Source organism: Heptranchias perlo, chromosome 1 (genome assembly GCF_035084215.1).
Source record: "Heptranchias perlo isolate sHepPer1 chromosome 1, sHepPer1.hap1, whole genome shotgun sequence".
Taxonomy (NCBI): domain Eukaryota; kingdom Metazoa; phylum Chordata; class Chondrichthyes; order Hexanchiformes; family Hexanchidae; genus Heptranchias; species Heptranchias perlo.
In genome coordinates, this window is record NC_090325.1 from 33464887 (window position 1) to 33484683 (window position 19797).

The 19797-nt window shown below is 43.0% G+C and overlaps 1 protein-coding gene across 2 annotated transcripts in view; it reads left to right on the top strand.

The window, feature by feature from the left end:
• The first annotated feature begins 14914 nt into the window (after positions 1–14914).
• The window catches only part of smad4b (SMAD family member 4b), a 70355-nt gene continuing 65472 nt past the window's right edge, over positions 14915–19797 (top strand). For both annotated transcript variants that reach the window (XM_067983595.1, XM_067983603.1), the window contains exon 1: positions 14915–15113. The gene's annotated coding sequence lies outside the window, so the exon portion shown is untranslated. The remainder of the gene's footprint in view (positions 15114–19797) is intronic.

Genomic DNA, 19797 nt, shown 5'->3' on the forward strand with positions numbered 1-19797 from the left:
CAGTCTCAGGATACAGGGTATGCCATTTAGAACCGAGATGAGGAGAAACTTCTTCACTGAGGGTGGTGAACCTGTGGAATTCTCTACCACAGAAGGCAGTGGAGGCCAAGTCATTAGATGTATTCAAGAAGGAGATAGATATATTTCTTAATGCTCAAGGGATATGGGGAAAAAGCGGGAACAGGGTACTGAGTTAGACGATCAGCCATGATCATTTTGAATGGCAGAGCAGGCCCGAAGGGCCGAATGGCCTACTCTTGCTCCTATTTTCTGTTTCTATATTTGAAATCAAGGATGAGAGGCTTTAGTTCTGAGGAGAGACTAGAGAAACCGGGACTGTTCTCATTCGCAAAGGGAAGAAGGAAAAAAATTCAAATTGAGGAATATAAAATAGAGAGGTTTTGATAAAATCAGAAAAAACTATAATCCATTGGTCAATGAGTACTTGGAGGGCATAAGTTTAAGACCGAAAGGAGGTTAGGAGAATTTTTTATATGCGGTATTGTTAGGACATCGAATGTGCTACCAGAAGCAGTGATAAATGCAGATTCCATAATAGCTTTTAAAGGGAAGTAGATAAATATGTGTTAAAACTAAGAATATGGATAAAGATCGGGGAAATGGGATTAAGTGGATAGCTCCGAGAGCTAGCACAGGCATGATTGGCCAAATGGCTATCTTCAGTACTGTAAAATTCTGATTCTGTAACGGTGATAAAGGAATATGCATATAACCTAAAATGAAAATGGAAAATAATTGCAGTTGGGCATTGGTCTTCAGTTGGTTTTGGGCCAGTATGGGTATTTGCAAATATAAAAATATGGGAAGAGAAGATATTCCACAAACCATGAAGATTAAGCATACCAGGTTTCCTTTATCGCTGTAGACTCTGACAGCCTCAAGTTACCAGTATTTTAGACTGGTTAATCTTATTAAACAACTTGGATAATTTGTTTTAATTTTTTGGAAGAATTTCATATAGGTTCTTGCTGCTATTGACCCACACTTTCCGTCAGGGATCACTTGGTTGTGATCAGAAGCAGGAAACCCCACCTGCTCCCTAATCGAGTTACACTGCGGTGAATGTTTGCACTTCCACTGGCATCCTGTCTCAGGTTAGTGAACTCGCACAGACCACTGGGACTCCTTGGTCTGTTTGGCTCAGTACCACACCATACCGCACTGTGCATTTTCCCACCGAACTAACAGAGGAGTGTCCCTATTATTAAAATTGAATAAATAAAAATTAATGTGGTTCTCTCTCATACTTTCTCCCATTAACTGATTCAGTTATGTTAATGATTTGGTACACCCGCCTCTCCCAGGTCTTGTGGCTAACAGCGTTGAATCATAGAAGTTTACAACATGGAAACAGGCCCTTCGGCCCAACATGTCCATGTCGCCCAGTTTATACCACTAAGCTAGTCCCAATTGCCTGCACTTGGCTCATATCCCTCTATACCCATCTTACCCATGTAACTGTCCAAATGCTTTTTAAAAGACAAAATTGTACCTGCCTCTACTACTGCCTCTGGCAGCTCGTTCCAGACACTCACCACCCTTTGAGTGAAAAAATTGCCCCTCTGGACCCTTTTGTATCTCTCCCCTCTCACCTTAAATCTATGCCCCCTCGTTATAGACTCCCCTACCTTTGGGAAAAGATTTTGACTATCTACCTTATCTATGCCCCTCATTATTTTATAGACTTCTATAAGATCACCCCTTAACCTCCTACTCTCCAGGGAAAAAAGTCTCAGTCTATCCAACCTCTCCCTATAAGTCAAACCATCAATTCCCGGTAGCATCCTAGTAAATCTTTTCTGCACTCTTTCTAGTTTAATAATATCCTTTCTATAATAGGGTGACCAGAACTGTACACATTATTCCAAGTGTGGCCTTACTAATGTCTTGTACAACTTCAACAAGACATCCCAACTCCTGCATTCAATGTTCTGACCAATGAAACCAAGCAAGCTGAATGCCTTCTTCACCACCCTATCCACCTGTGACTCCACTTTCAAGGAGCTATGAAACTGTACTCCTAGATCTCTTTGTTCTATAACTCTCCCCAACGCCCTACCATTAACGGAGTAGGTCCTGGCCCGATTCGATCTACCAAAATGCATCACCTCACATTTATCTAAATTAAACTCCATCTGCCATTCATCGGCCCACTGGCCCAATTTATCAAGATCCTGAATTGTGCGGCATGGATGATTCTGGCCAGACATCCTGGGGTAAATTCAAAGCTTCCAGCAGGGAGCCATATTCTAAGGGAGTTTACGTCAGAGACATGACTACTGCACTGTATTCTACCTCCAAGCATAGCTCCCTGCTGAGAGTGCAGGAGTGCTGAATCTGCCTTACGTGGCACACGAACTTCCTCTGATTTTGCCCACCCCCATCTGCAATTACATACACCCCATATGTGCATCACAGTTAGGAAGTCTGGTTTCAGAGGAACTGTGCCCAGTTTGCATATCGAGTATAGCCTGTTGAGTATGCATTACACGTAATCCCTTATCCATTAACTTGTGCTAATAAGTAGTTATAAACAGCAGCATCAGCTTGTGTCAGGACATAGAGGAACTCGAACTGGCTGTATTGTTGCTGTATAAGGTTCTGGTCAGATTCCACCTGGAGAACAGTGTGCAGTTCTGGCAGGTATTAGCTGTGGCTCAGTAGTAGCACTCTCTCCTCTGAGTCAGAAAGTCATTGGTTCAAGTCCCACTCCAAGGACTAAAGCACATAATCTAGGTTTACACTCCAGTGCAGTACTGAGGGAGCGCTGCACTGTCTGAGGTGCCATCTTTCGAATGAAACGTTAAACCGAGGCCCTGTCTGCCCCCTCAGGTGGATGTAGAAGATCCCACGACACTATTCGAAGACGACAGGGGAGTTCTCCCTGTGTCCTGGCCAATATTTATCCCTCAACCAACATCACTATAAAAGATTTTCTGGCCATTTATCTCATTGCTGTTTGTGGGACCTTGCTGTGCGTAAATTGGCTGCCGCATTTCCTACACTTCAAAAGCATTTCATTGGCTATAAAGTGTCCCGAGGTTGTGCAACCCCCCAGATAAATTTATAGAAGCAGAGCAGTACTGAACGACATTGGTACCCAATGACTAGGCTTTGCTCTCCAATTTACTGGAAATTATCCATTAATAGCTATAACTAATTATCTTAAGATATTTCCAATGAACTGGTTTGGGGGAAGGAATCTTTTATTTTGTTTATTCATTCAGGGTGAGGTGGATTTTGACCAGTGTTGCTTTAGATGGGGATTTTAAGCTTACATTTATTGCTAGTATTTAGCAATGATTCAGTGAAATATTGCAGCCTGTATTTCATGTATTCTGTGCAACATTATTTACTATTGTGAAATAACCTCTTTTGAGAGATTGAGAAAGTAATATTGAAAACCTTCCAAAATTGTTATTTACAAGATAAATACAGATGAGGAACATCATTTGATTAATTTAGCTCACCCATCCAAACACAATTGTTTCTTAAATGACGGCAATGTTTTCGCGCGTACTACTGTAACTAGAAATTGATTCCATGCCTTATTCACTCCTTGAGTGAAGAGCGTCCTGATTTCAGTCCTAAATATGCCTTTTGCTAGTTTGAACCTGTATTACCTTGTTCTACTTTCATTGTTTATTTTACATACTGTTTACTATTATATCTATGTAAGATCCGTTTCCTTCTTTCAAGGCTAAAAAACTCAAGTTTCTCCAGTTCCTCAGATCTCTGAAATGAGGTATCAGCCTCGTAGCATTTCTCTGAACTGCCTTCAGGATTTGAATGTCTCATCTCTCTGTCACCAGAACTGAACACAGTACTCTGGTTTGAGCAGAGCTATACAGTTTCAACATGATTGCCACTGACTATAATCAACACTTATTAAATGTGAAAAACATAGAAAATGATACAAAGTTTGATTTTTAAATCATGAAATGGTGCATCAGCTGTAACTCCCCCCTCTCCCAAATAGAAGAGATAATTGTTTTATTATGAGTATGGGTAACTTTTATTGTCCATAACTTCATTGAAGCAACTCAATATAAATTTTGGATATATATTTCAGCATTGTGTTGCTAATTGCTCTGTGGTGGTTGGACATTTGAGCAACAAGTTGATTGTGACCCCAGGATTTCTGTCAGCTTCAGGTGTAGTTATTTAAACACTTACCTGAAATCCTCATCCATGCCTTTGTTACCTCTAAACTTGACCATTCCAATGCTTTCCGGCCTCTCATCTTCCATCCTCCATAAACTTGAGCTCATCCTAAACTCTGCCGCCCATATCGTAACTCGTACCAAGTCCCGTTCACCCATCACCCCTGTGCCCACTGACCTACATTAGCTGCCAGTCCGGGAATGCCTCGATTTTAAAATTCTCATCCTTGTTTTCAAATCCACCCTTGGCCTCACCCGTCCCTATCTCTGCAACCTCCTCCAGCCCCACAACCCTCCGAGATCTCTGCGCTCCTCCAATCATTGCCCCTTGTACATCCCCAATTTTAATCGCTCCACTATTGGTGGCCGAGCCTTCAGCTGCCTAGTTCCTAAGCTCTGGAATTCCCTCCCTTAACCTCTCTACCTCTCCTCCTCCTTTTAAGACGCTCCTTAAAACCTAAACCTATATCATCTGTCCGAATATATCTTTGTGTGGCTCGGTGTCAAATTTTGTTTGATAACGGTCCTGTGAAGCGCCTTGGGATGTTTTACTACTTTAAAGGCTCTATATAAATGCAAGTTGTTGTTATGTCACCTATTTTTTTTCTTCGTATATGTAATATCCTTCACTTATCCAAACTAAATTTAATCTGTCATTGGTCCACGTGTATGCATATTTTGTCCAATTCATCCTGTAATTCCTGACCTGCCTCTTGCAATTCAACTGCCCTCCTAGTTTGGTATCATCTACACGCTTACCCATTGAAGTAACTCGGTGTAAATTGAAGTTGTTATGGGAAATAAAAGATCCCAATTATATCTTGTATTTGGGAAGGGGTTACAGCTGTTGCATAATTTCATAATTTTATAATTCAAGAAAAACTAGATGTAAAAAAACATAGAAAATAAATGGCGATCATACCATGGTTTTGGTGCCCCTTTACCTTGGGCACTTCCACACCCTGACCATATCTTGCCTTCCATGAAGTCGCCTTCTGTCCCATCTCCTGATCATACAACTTACCCTTCAGTCACATGATCACTAACATCATCAACCTGCCCCTAGTCTTTGGCTCGAACCCTCCATCTTTCAAAACTGCTGTCATCACCCGACTCACTCTTCAAACTTTCCATCCTCTCCAATTACCACCTATCTCTAACTTTCCCATTCTATGGGAAACACATTGTCACCTCACAATTCAACTCTCACCTCTCACCACTCTGTTTGAATGCCTCCAACCAGGCTTCTGGTCTGCCTACATCACCAAAACTGCACTAGTCAAAGTGACTGACAACATTTTACATGAATGTAACTATGGCTAACAGTCCTTGCTCATCTTCCATGACCCCTCTGTCACCTTCAACAGTGCTGACCACTCCATTGTCCTCCAATGTCTCTTTCCTTTTGGTTCATCTCTGTAGCAATGCTGTCTCTTGTTTCCATTCTTTATTGTTACACTGTAAACGTTGTGCCACTTCAAATAATTTCCTCTGCTGTGCCTACAGTCACCTCAGAGTTCTGTCCTTGGCCCTCTTTTCATTTGCACATTTCCCCTTTAGTTTTATCTGAAAGCATGGGGTCAGCTGTGACATGCATGTTGGTCACACCTACTCAATCTTGCCACTTCGTTCATTGACCCCATTCCTATTGCCACATTTCCCGAACTGCCTATCTAGCATTAAGACCCAAATGAGCCAAAACTTCTAGCAGCTTAATGTCTAAAAGACAGGTGCCATCCTCTTTGTCACAAAAATTATCTCATCGAAACATATAAAATTCTAACCGGACTAGACAGACTAGATGCAGGGAGGATGTTCCTGATAGCTGTGGAGTCCAGAACCAGGGGTCACAGTCTCAGGACATGGGGTATGCCATTCAGAACCGAGATGAGGAGAGATTTCTTCACTCAGGGTGGTGAACCTGTGGAATTCTCTACCACAGAAGGCAGTGGAGGCCAAGTCATTAGATTATGAGGAGAGTCTGCGAGTCTAAGGCAAGTCATGGCAGCACAGCTCGCACCCGTGATGTGCTCCTCCTGCACTATGTGGGAAGTCATGGACACTACCAGTGTCCCTGGTGACCATGTGTGCAGGAAGTGTGTCCAGCTGCAGCTACTGGCTAATCGTCTTTCGGAGCTGGAGCTGCGGGTGGATTCACTGTGGAGCATCCGCGATGCTGAGACTATCGTGGATAGCACGTTCAGTGAGGTGGTCACACCGCAGGTAAAGATTACGCAGGCAGAAAGGAAATGGGTGACCGTCAGGCAGAGTAAAAGGACTAGGCAGGTAGAGCAGGAGTCCCCTGGGGCCATCTCTCTCTCAAACAGATATTCTGCTTTAGATACTGTTGGGGGAGATGGCTATTCAGGGGAAAGCAGCAAGAGCCAGGTTCGGGGCACCACGGGTGGCTCTGCTGCACAGGAGGGGAGGAAGAAGAGTGGCAGGGCTATAGTGACGGGATTCAATTGTAAGGGGAACAGATAGTCATTTCTGCGGCCGCAAACGTGACTCCAGGATGGTATGTTGCCTCCCTGGTGCTAGGGTCAAGGATGTCACGGAGTGGCTGCAGGGCATTCTGGAGGGGGAGGGTGAACAGCCAGTAATCGTGGTCCATATTGGTACCAATGACATAGGTTTAAAAAAAGGGATGAGGTCCTGCAAGGTGAATTGAAGGAGTTAGGAGATAAATTAAAAAGCAGGACTTCAAAGGTAGTGATCTCAGGATTACTACCGGTGCCACGTGCTAGTGAGTATAGGAACAGGAGAATAGACAGGATGAATGCGTGGCTGCAGAGATGGTGCAGGACGGAGGGATTTAGGTTCCTGGGATATTGGGACCGGTTCTGGGGAAGGTGGGACCTGTACAAGCGTGACGGGTTACACCCGAGCAGGACCGGGACCAATGTCCTCGCGGGGGTGTTTGCGAGTGCTGTTGGGGAAGGTTTAAACTAGAGTGGCAGGGGGATGGGAACCTGAGCGGGGAGTCAGAAGGGAATAAAGTTGAGAGGGGAAGACCAAGGGGAAATCTACAATACAAATAGTACAAACAGTTGTTCAAGAACAAGTGAAAGGGAAAACCGTAGAGCAGCGGAAAGAAAGTGTACTTTAGGCACGACAGATAAAATAAAAACTAGAAGGCATAAGGCGATTAACCCAGCATCAAAGCTGTGGCAGGGGGTTGGGAACCTGAACAGGGAGACAGAGGAAAGCGTGTCAGGAAGGGACAGAAGGTATGGAGTAAAAGGTAAAGTGTTAAAAAAGGAAAAAGCAGGAACTAAGTGTCACAAAACATATTTGAAAGTTCTTTATCTGAATGAACATAGCATTCGTAACAAAATGGATGAGTTAACGGCACAAATAACTACGTATGGGTATGATCTTGTGGCCATTACAGAAACATGGCTGCAGGGTGACAACGACTGGGAATTAAATATGCCAGGGTATTTAACAATCAGGAAGGACAGGCAGGAAGGAAGGGGAGGTGGGGTGGCTATGTTAATAAACTAAGGAATCACTGTAATACAGAGAAATGATATTGGGACAAAGGATCAGGATAATGAAACAGTTTGGGTAGAGATGAGGAATAATAAGGGGAAAAAACACTAGTGTGCGTAGTATATAGGCCTCCTAATAGTTGCAACTCTGCTGGAAGAAGTATTAATCAGGAAATAGTCAGGGCATGTAATAAGGGAACAGCTATAATTATGGGGGATTTTAACTATCATATTAACTGGACAAATCAAATTGGGCAGGGCAGCCTTGAGGAAGAGTTTATTGAGTGTATTAGGGATGGATTTCTTGAGCAGTATGTAACTGATCCTACAAGGGGGCAGGCAACCTTGGACCTGTGTAATGAGCCGGGATTAATTAATAATGTCCTAGTTAAGGATCCCCTTGGAATGAGTGACCATAACATGGTTACATTCCATATCCAATTAGAGCGTACTGAGCTTGAATAAAGGAGACTATGATGGTATGAGAGCGGAATTGATTAAAGTGGACTGGGAAAATAGATTAAAGGGTAAGACGGTACATGAACAGTGGTGTTCATTTAAGGAGTTATTTTACAACTTTCAAAAAAAAATATTCCACTGAGGAAAAAGGGTGTAAAAGAAATGACAGCCATCTGTGGCTAAGTAAAGAAATTAAGGACAGTATCCGACTAAAAACAAGGACATATAAGGTAGCCAAACTTAGTGGGAGGATAGAAGATTGGGAAGTCTTCAAAAGACAGCAAAAAGTAACTAAAGGATTGATTAAGAAAGGGAAGATAGATTACGAAAATAAATTAGCAAAGAATATAAAAACAGATAGCAAGAGTTTTTGTAGTTATATAAAAAGAAAAAGGGTGGCTAAGGCAAACGTAGGTCCCTTAGAGGATGAGACTGGGAAATTAATGGTGGGAAACATGGAGATGGCAGAATTGCTGAACAAATATTTTGTTTGTCTTTACGGTAGAGGACATTAAGAATATCCCAACACTGGACAAACAGGGGGCTCTAGTGGGGGAGGAGCTAAATACGATTAAAATCACTAAGGAATTGGTACTCAGTAAATTAATGGGACTCAAGGCGGATAAATCCCCTGGACCTGATGGCTTACATCCTCGGGTCTTGAGGGAAGTGGCAGTAGGGATTGTGGATGCTTTAGTAATAATTTTCCAAAATTCTCTGGACTCAGCAAAGGTCCCGGCAGATTGGAAAACTGCTTATTTAAAAAGGGTAGTGGGCAGAAGGCTGCAAATTATAGACCAGTTAGCCTAACATCTGTGGTGGGTAAAATTTTGGAGTCTATTATTAAGGAGACAGTAGCAGAACATTTGGATAAACATAATTTAATAGGACAAAGTCAGCATGGCTTTATGAAGGGGAAGTCATGTCTGACAAATTTGCTTGAGTTCTTTGAGGACATAACGTGCAGGGTGGATAAAGGGGAACCAGTGGACGTAGTGTATTTAGACTTCCAGAAGGCATGTGACAAGGTGCCATGTAAAAGATTATTGCTCAAGATAAAGAATCACTGGATTGGGGGTAATATTCTGGCATGGGTGGAGGATTGGTTATCTAACAGGAAGCGGAGTGTTGGGATAAATGGTTCATTCTCGGACTGGCAACTAGTAGCCAGTGGTGTTCCGCAGGGGTCGGTGCTGGGTCCCCAACTCTTTACAATCTATATTAACGATTTGGAGGAGGGGACCGAGTGTAACATATCAAAGTTTGCAGATGATACAAAGATGGGAGGGAAAGTAGAGAGTGAGGAGGACAAAAAACCGACAAGGGGATATGGACAGGCTGGGTGAGTGGGCGGAGATTTGGCAGATGCAATACAATATGAGGTTATGCACTTTGGCAGGAAAAATCAGAGAGCAAGTTATTATCTTAATGGCGAGAAACTGGAAAGTACTGCAGTACAAAGGGATCTGGGGGTCCTAGTGCAAGTTGGTCAAAAAGTTAGTATGCAGGTGCAGCAGGTGATCAAGAAGGCCAACGGAATGTTGGCTTTTATTGCTAGGGGGATAGAATATAAAAACAGGGAGGTATTGCTGCAGTTATATAAGGTATTGGTGAGACCGCACCTGGAATACTGCATACAGTTTTGGTCTCCATACTTAAGAAAAGACATACTTGCTCTCGAGGCAGTACAAAGAAGGTTCACTCGGTTAATCCCGGGGATGAGGGGGCGGACATATGAGGAGAGGTTGAGTCGATTGGGACTCTACTCATTGGAGTTCAGAAGAATGAGAGGCGATCTTATTGAAACATATAAGATTGTGAAGGGGCTTGATCGGGTGGATGCGTTAAGGATGTTCCCAAGGATGGGTGAAACTAGAACTAGGGGGCATAATCTTAGAATAAGGGGCTGCTCTTTCAAAACTGAGATGAGGAGAAACTTCTTCACTCAGAGGGTAGTAGGTCTGTGGAATTTGCTGCCCCAGGAAGCTGTGGAAGCTACATCATTAAATAAATTTAAAACCGAAATAGACAGTTTCCTAGAAGTAAAGAGAATTAGGGGTTACGGGGAGCGGGCAGGAAATTGGACATGAATTTAGATTTGAGGTTAGGATCAGATCAGCCATGATCTTATTGAATGGCGGAGCAGGCTCGAGGGGCCGATTGGCCTACTCCTGCTCCTATTTCTTATGTATTCAAGAAGGAGATACATATTTCTTAATGCTCAAGGGATCAAGGGATATGGGGGAAAAGCGGGAACAGGGTACGGAGTTCGACGATCAGCCATGATCATTTTGAATGGCGGAGCAGGCCTGAAGGGCCAAATGGCCTACTCTGGCTCCTATTTTCTATGTTTCTGTTAAAAACATACATCTTCTACTTCATGTGCCTCCTCGGCTGCAACCTCAGGCTTAGCGCAATTTGATGTATTGCTCAATTCCCAAGCTCAGCTTCTAAGATCTGTAACCAAGGCCACTTTTAGCTCCAACAAAGCCCTAATCCATTCTTTCAACACCTTGTGGATGGACTGTTTCAATGCCCTACCATTCGTGGACTATGCATCGTCCAGAGTACTACAGGCTTGCATCCCCATCACCCCTGTCCTAGCCAAGCTTCACTAGTTTTTTGTGTTCTACAGAATCAACTTTGATTCTTGTCCTTATTCCGTCAGGGCCTTGCTCCTTCCAGACTTCATTATTTCCTCCAGCCCTACTTCCCCTGCAACAATGGATTATTTCTCGATTGCTACTCCAGCATTGGTCACTGCTCCTTTTGCCACCTTGCTTGTATCCTCTGGAATTCCCCCCCTGCAGTATATTTGCCTGCCAGCTCCCTCCCTCACTTCAAAACCCTCTTCAATACCTTTTGACTGCATTTGCACCCTCCTGACCCTTTTTTATTCTTTTTGCTCCCCCACCCCTCAGTGTCCACGTGCTAGCCACCACCCTGTAAAGCACTCAGGCTCTTTAATGAGCGCTATCGACATGTAAGTTGGTAACTTGGCCCCCTCTGCCGCACCTACATGCTGCCTCTTGGTGACATCACCTGGAGACATGGGGGTCAGCTTCCACATGCATGCTGACAACACCCAGCTCTCCTCCACCTCCGCTACCTCTGTGCTGTCAGTCTGCTTGTCTGATATTCGATCTTGGATGAATTGCCATTTCGTCGAGTTAAACGTTGGAAAGATCAAAACCATTGTCTTCAGCTCCGCTATGAGCTCCTTACCTTCACCGCCGTTTCCATCCCATTCCCTGGCTACTATTTCAGGTTTAATCAGACTGGTGTTTTGACCTTGAGGTGAGCTCCAACCCCATATCCACTCCACCATAAAGACCACCTACTTCCACCTCTGTAACAGTCGCCACCTTTGCCCCAGCTCAGCCCAATTGCTGTTGAAAACATAACCTGTGTCACCTCCAGTCTTGATTATTCCAATGTTTTCCTGACTGGGCTCCTATCCTCCATGCTGTGTAAATTTCAGCTCATCCAAAACTCTGCTGCCCATTTACTGTCATTTAATATTGTCCATCTCTGCCCCTGCCTCAGCTCATCTGCTGCTGAAACCCTTATTCATGATTTTGTTCCCTCCAGACTCAACTATTCCAATGCTGTCCTGGCCGGCTTCCCATCATCCACCATCCATAAACTTGAGCTCATCCAAAACTCTGCTGCCTGTATCCTAACTCGCACCAAGTCCCATTTACCCATGACCATTGTGCTTGCTGACCTACATTGGCTCCAGGTCCAGCAAATGCCTTGATTTTAAAATTCTCATCCTCATGTTCAAATCCCTCGATGGCCTCGCCCCTCCCTAACTCCAGCCCTAGAACTAGAGTCCTAGAGGACTCTATGTTCTTCCAACTCTGGCATCTTGTGCATCCCCCCACTTCCTTTACTCTACCATTGGCGGCCGTGCCTTCAGTCGCCTAGGCACTAAGCTCTGGAATTCCCTCCCCAAACCTCTTTGTCTCTCCACCTTGCTCTCCTCCCTTAAAACTGCTTAAAACCTACCTATTTGACCAAGCATTTGGTCACCTGTCCTCGTGTCTCGATCTTTAGCTTGGTGTCAATTTTACACTCCTGTGAAGCGCCTTAGGACCTTTACTACATTAATGGCACCATATAAATGCAAGTTGTTGTTATTTACTGACAGGTAAATTGCTTCCAAGAATAAAAGCTAAAAGTCAGAAGGTCGTGGGTCCAAGTCCCATTCTAGAGATTGAGCACATAATCTAGCTTTATACTTCAGTGCAGCATTGAGGGAGTGCTGAACTGTTGGAGGTGCTTTCTTTTGGATGAGATGTTAAACCCGTCTGCCCTCTTGAGTGTAAAAGATCCCATGGCACTATTTGAAGAGTTCTCCCTGTCCTGGTGAATATTTATTTATCCCTCAACCAACATTACTAAAACAAATTATTTGGTCATTATCTCATTGCTGCTTGTGGGACCTTGCTGTGAGCAAATTGGCTGCCACGTTTCCCTTGCATCATAAAGTGACTACACTTCAAAAGCACATCGTTGGCTTTAATTGCTTTGAGACATCCTGAGGTCGTGAAAGGCGCTATATAAATCCAAGTTTGTTCATTCTTTCTGGAGAACATGTTATGGAGTACATGTTTTCTTCCTACGTGCAATACCTTATACTTGCCTGTATTAAATTTCATTTACCATTATTCTGCCTTGCATATTTTGCCTCACTCTTTTGGGATTTTGTCATGTCGCTACCTTTAAAATCAATTGCTACATCTGATTTGGTTTCATCTGAACATTTAACCAATTTGCATTGAGTTTCTGAATTTAAGTTCTTGATGTAATTTAGAAATAATAGTGGTCCTTAATACCAATACCCCACTTAGCACACCCACCCACTGACAGCTCCACTAACTACTATTTGCTGCTTCCTACCTTTCAGCCAATTTGTTATCCACTCCCAAGGTTTAACCTGAATACCCACTGCTTTGAGATTGTATAGTATACATTTGTACAAAACTTTATCAAAAGCTTTTTGGAAATCCAGGTATACCAAGTTACAGGCCTTTCCATAGTTCACTTGGAATTTCACTTTCTCAAAAAATTTAAGTTGAGATTGGTTAGGCAGGATTGTCCCCTTCTGAATCCGTGTTGACTGCTGCTTAATATCTTGTAATTTGCACATAAAATCCTCAACCTGGCTTGTGGTCCATTCCATTACTTTACACCATATTGAAATAATTATGTATATGTTTTGTCACCATTTTTGAAATTGGGCACTACAATAGCCTGTTTTTATTCTGATACATCTCCAGTGTTACACATTCCTTTTTATAATGACTAAAATGCTTCACAAATGTCCCCTTAGTTCTTTGAGTTAAAGATCATACATCTCTGCTGATTTAGCTGGATCACTGACTTATTTTTCCAAAAGGGGATATTTGTTTGTAAATTGAAATTCAATTTAAAAAAAAAACTTTTCTCCCTTTGGCAATGGAATGGAATTTGAACCTTCATTTATATGGTAAATTGGAAAGATGAGCGAATGGGACACATGAATGATGATAGCTCAGGTTACATGTCTGTCATAGAATACTTTACGTGATGTTTCCCTGGCCATAGCAGCTCAGAAACCACCATATTCAGTTAGGCTACAGTTGAAGTATTGTGTATAGTCTGACAATCCAGTGCTGTCCTGGCTGGCCTCCCATCTTCCATCCTCCATAAACTTGAGCTTGCCCATATCCTAACTTGCACCAAGTCCTGTTCACCCATCACCCCGTGCTCGCTGATCTTCATTGGCTCCCAGTCCGGCAATACCTCGATTTTAAAATTCTAATCCTTCTTTTCAAATCTCTCCATGTCCTCGCTCCTCCCTATCTCTGTAACCTCCTCCAGCCTTAGAACTCTCCGAGATCTCTGCGCTCCTCCAATTCTTGCCTTTTGCGTATCCCTGATTTTAATCCTCCAGCATTGGTGGCATGCCTTCATTTGCCTAGGCTCTAAGCTCTGGAATTCCTACCCTAAACCTCTTTGCTCCTCTCTCCTCCTTAAGACACTCCTTAAATCCTACCTCTTTGACCAAGCTTTTGGTCACCTGTCCTAATGTTTCCTTACATGGCTCAGTGTGAAATGTTGTTTGCTAATGCTCCTGTGAAGCGCCTTGGGACATTTTACTACGTTAAAGGCACTATATAGATGCAGTCAACTACAAAGTAGATATAAAATGGAAAGATACAAGTGCGGTGTAAATGCAGCAGGATATTTAAAGTGATTATAGTAATGCAGAGGGACATGAAGCTGCATTTTTCTCCAGTACATCTGAAAAGGTCAGGGGATGAATGATCTTCAAGCTTATGATGGGTTGTGTTAAGTTAAATAGTAATGGATTCTTTCCTGTGGTCAACGCAATAACAAGAGGTGACAGATTTAAGATAATCACAGAAAAAAATTAAAGGAGAGGTTATTAAAAAAGTTTCTTTAGTGGTTAGAATGTGGAATTTGCTGCCATAGGCTGCTGTTGAAACAGAGCCCATCATTTTTTTTAAAGGGAATCTATTATTTGGAAAAAATATTTTAAAAGTATGAGAAACTAGCAGGAGGGTGGGATTGGAATAGGTAGCTCGAGCGGAGAAGAACGTTTGCGTGGACTTGATGGGCTTGCTTTTATGGAGTGATAGCATTCTGTCTCGCTTCCAAGCAGCAGGCAAATCCTGTTGCCGAAGATTCACGAATCCATTCGCAATTGGGCTTCCCTCCCGGCTTCCCTCCCCCCTTCCCAATACAAACACTACAGAGCGCATGCGCCCTTTGAGCCGCCATGTTGTGTCCTTAAATAAAAACTGGCTGACGGGGACCGAAGCACCGAGAGTGAGGATTAAAATAACAACAGCCGGGTTCGGAAACCTGCGCTCAGATGCGGGTTGAGGATTCAGGGGGTTCGGGGAGATAAAACAAGCCGGTAATTACTTCCCTCCACCTCTGAAAAGATCGAGGGAAAGCGACGGTAAGTGAGGCTGCTCCGGCCCGGAAAACTTTCTCTTTAGGTCTGGGGAGAGAAGGCGGGGGTCCCGAGGCCCGGATTAGGCCTCGAGTCATTTAATTAAAAATGTTTAAATTTACAAGTACTTTTTTGTTTTAGTATCTCCGTATGAACATTAACTGGAGCACTGTTACTACTGTGATTTATATGATTTTTTTTAAAAAAAAACAGTTGCTTTATTCTTGAACGTGGATTTCAGTTCTTTTGAAGGGGAGGCTTGGCGTCGTAAAGATGAGACCAGGGGGTTTGGGGGGTGCGTTTCCTGCTCTACACAAACACGGAATATAATTTTTAAAAGATCTTGAAATCCCACGCTTGATTTTTTAAAAATTCTCCCTCGTTTGAAGTGTTTAACACTTATTCACTCCCGATGCTGCTCGGAAGTAACCAGAGTTTTGAATTAGTTGCAGTGAAGTCTCTTCAGATTGAGTAGTTGGTCTGATGTTTCTTTTTGTTGCTGGAGTCCTATTCTGCATGCCGACCCTCTTTCTCTTCTCCCCCCCCCCCCCAGCCTTATGTAGCAAGAATAAATCTTTGTTGTGTAGAAAATGTTTATCTTATGGGCATCTCTGAATCCAAAATGTTAACGGTATTTAAAGGTTATACAATCTCTTCGTTGTAAACATTGATCTCATTCATGATAATCGTCTTCTGTTGTGCAAGATTTAAAAAGAATTATATGCAAATAAGAGTTTTGTATGCAACGTAATCCAAAAAAGATTTTTGTTTTGGCAAGTAGCTGATCACATTCCTAACTGTTCTTGTAATAAAATATGGATAAGAAATGGCAGTTCAGCCCATCAAAATATCCATCTGGTACCCAACTCTTTTTATAGTGTCTAGTCTCGTCTTAAACAACCCCTTAAATTTAAGCCTCTGCTACCTCATCGAGCAGGTAGTTCTAGAAATGTATCACTTGAGTAGAGAAACTATGCCCAAGATGCTTTAAAACGTTTTCATTGATACCTTTTGATCTTGAATTTATACCTTCTGATCTTGTATTCTCCCTGAATTTAAAGTAACATTTTGTGCTTATTCTGCTTACATTATTAAATGTTTTGAATAGTGTAATAAAATCTGCATTTTGGTCAGCAGTGTGCAAATAGATACATATCCACTGAGACATTCAATGAACATGGGGTTTTATACTAATGCACATTTATTAATCCCGTGTGCAGTACTTTACATTTATCTTGGTTGAATTTCATTTACCTGCCCAATTATTCATCCTATCTAAATTCCTCTAATACAAGTCTTTTTCTATGTCGTCTGTCTCCGTTGCTCTCCCAGTTTTAGTGCAAGCTAATTTTACAAGTTTAGTTAGATTTAATGTCATATCAATGTACAACAGCAATCCAAGGATTCACCCTTGAGATCCCACTCAACCCTGTTTTGTTGTTACTCTTCTCATAAAAACTGTTAGTTTCAAATTTTTTTAAAAACTAATCTTCGATGCATCCCATACTCTACTCTGGATTCCTGTAGCTTCATGTTTAATTGGGAGTCTCGTGGAAATTTGTCAATGGCAGTGTCCCAGTATATGAAGTTTATTGAGTAGGATCTTCCCCATCTAAATCAGTACTGATGTCTCGAGTAATTTCTAGATAAGTACTTTTTTGAGCCTCAAAGCTGATAAAATCTGTGCTAGTGATGTTGGCTCCCAATGTGTGGGTCTCATATAGCTGGTTGGAACAAAAAGATAAACTTTCTAGGATTTGCTAAGGCTGGTGGTTGGGAAGAACATAAGAAATAGGAGCAGGAGTAGGCCATACAGCCCCTCGTGGATGATCTTTGACCTCAACTCCACTTTCCCGCCCGATCCCCATATTCCTTGATTTCCCCTAGAATCCAGAAATCTATCGATCTCAGCCTTGAATATACTCAGCATCCACAGCCCTCTGGGTTAGAGAATTCCAAAGATTCACAACCCCCTGAGTTAAGAAATTTCTCCTCTCAGGCCTAAATAGCCGACCCCTTAACCTAGACTCTCCAGCCAGGGGAAACAGCCTCTCAGCATCTTAAGCTGTCAAGTCGTCTCAGAATCTTATGTTTCAATGAGATCACCTCTCATCTAAACTCGAGGGTATAGGCCCACGGTGACACTTAGTACAGTATGATTTGCAGTTTTTGCAGAGTTGAGCTTGGGATGCTGGTAAGAACAACATTTGAATCATCTAGTCTGGAGATGACAAAGGCATGGGTGAAGGCTGTGATGGGAATGAGGTGTGGTGTTGTTACAGAGATGGAAGTAGACAGTTTTGTTGGTGGTTAGCATATGGAGTTTGAACCCCCCCCCCCCTCCCCAAGATCAAGCAGGATGACAATGTTAAGATTGTGCACTTTAGGCTCAGCCTGAGTGAGCAAGTAGAGTGGGGGATGGAATCGTGGGTTAATGTAGATTTTTTTTTGATGGAATCCAAACAGTTTCGTCAATATTAAGTTGAAGAAAGCTTTTGCTCACCCACAATTTGATTTCGGACAGCACAATGGATGATGGCAGGATGTTGTTTTTATCTGTGTGAAAAGTACGTAGGTTTAAATATGTTATGAATACCCTATTGATGAAAATCACTGGGATTAAATCAGGAGACAAAGCAGATGCCTATACAACAGACAATGGAAATTGTGATTACTGTACTAATAAGTAGACTTTCTTTGAATGCTTGTCCTCCCTGACCCTCCCTTCTGCCAAGTGCCTGTGAATTCTTTCAATGTTGGAACAAAGCTGGACTTGGGAAGAGCTGGAAAATAAAAGCCCAGGAGGTTGGAGCAGTGCATCAGTGACTCACATGGGAAGTGAGGCCAAACAGTACATCAGAGCCTGAAGCTGGACTCTAACCTGGCCATTTTAGTACCAACATGCTGGAGTGTAAATCATAAGGTAGAAATAATGTTACTTTATAACAACTTGCACATATTTAACATAGCCGTCCTCCATTCCTTTGACATCCCCAGACTAGACTACTCAAACGTTCACCTTTTAACATAGGAAAAATAACCCAAGGCGCTTCTGCCTTTTGGATGAGACATTGAAACATGGCCTCTATGATGGATGTAAAAGATCCTACAGCAGTATTTGAAGAAGAGCAGGGGAGTTTCTCAGAGTTCTCCTGGTGTCCTGGCCAATACTTATGCCTCAATCAACATCACTAAAAAAAATTGATTATCTACTGTTCCCATTGGCGGAAGGATAGAGAACCAGAGGACACCGATTTAAGGCAAAAGAACCAAAGGCAACATGAAGAAAAACTTTTATGCAGAGACTAGTTATGATCTGGAATGCACTGCCTGAAAGGGTGGTGGAAGCAGTTTCAATCGTGGCTTTCACAAAAGGTATTGGATAAATACTTGAAGTAAAAAAATTTGCAAGACTATGGGGAAATGGGACTAGCTGGATTGCTTTTACAAAGAGCCAGCATAGGCTTGATGGGCCGAATGGCCTCCTTCTGTGCTGTAACCATTCTGTGATTCTATCTGGTCATATCTCATTGCTGTTTCTGGGACCTTGCTTTGTGACAATTGGCTGCCGCATTTCCTACATTACAACAGTGGCTATACTTCAAATGTACTTTATTGGCTGTAAATCGATTTGGGATGTCCTGAAGTCGTGAAAGGCACTTTATAAATAAAGGTTGCATTCTATATAAATGCAAGCTCGTTCGTTCGTAATGAAACAAAAATTGGCACCGTCAAAGAGGCAGGTAGTAGGGGACGTGTAAGAAGCCAGAGTTGTAGGAACACAGTTTTTGGAAGCTTGTAGGGCTGGAAGAGGTCAGAGATATAGCGGGGCAAGGCCAGGAAGGGATTTGAACATGAGGATGAGACTTTTAAGTTTAAGGTGTTGGTGGGCCGGGAGCAGAATAAGTCAGTGAGCACAGAGATGATGGGTGAACGGGACTTGGTGCAGGTTAGGATATGGACAACAGAGTTTTGGACAAGCTGAAGTATGTGGAGGATGGGAGGCCAGCCAGGAAAGTCTGGAGGTGATCAAGGCATGGGTGAGCAGGGGCAGAGGAGGGCGATTATTATAGAGGTGGACGTAGGCAGTCATTGTGATTGAGAGGGTGTGGGTTCGGAAGCTCAGTTCAGGATCAAATAGGAGGCCGAGGTTGTGAACAGTCTGGTTTGGCCTGACGCAATGGCCGGGAGAGGAATGGAATCAGTAGCGAGGGAACACTTTGTGTGGGGGAGGGGACAAGAACATCATTACTTTGGTCTTCCCAGTGTTTAACTGGAGGAAATTGCAGCTCATTCAGAAGTGGATGTTGGACAAGCAGACTGACAACATAGAGATAGTGGAGGGGTCGGAAGAGATGGTTTAGAGGTAGAGCTGGATGTCAGCGTACGTGTTGAACCTGACATCATGTCTTCGGGTGATGTTGCCAAGGGGCAGCAGGTAGATAAGGAAAAAGAGGGGGCCAACGATAGATCCTGAGGTACCCCAGAGCTACTGCTGTAGGGATGGGAATTGAATCCATTGCTGGCGACGCATTAGCTGTGCTTGGATGGCTAAGTGGAACCAAGTGTGGACAGTCCCACTCAGCTGGACAATGTAGGCAAGGTATTGGAGGAGGAGAAGTTGTTGGACCAGGAGCCAATGTAGGTCAGCGAGCACAGGGTAATGGGACTTGGTGTGAATTAGGATACG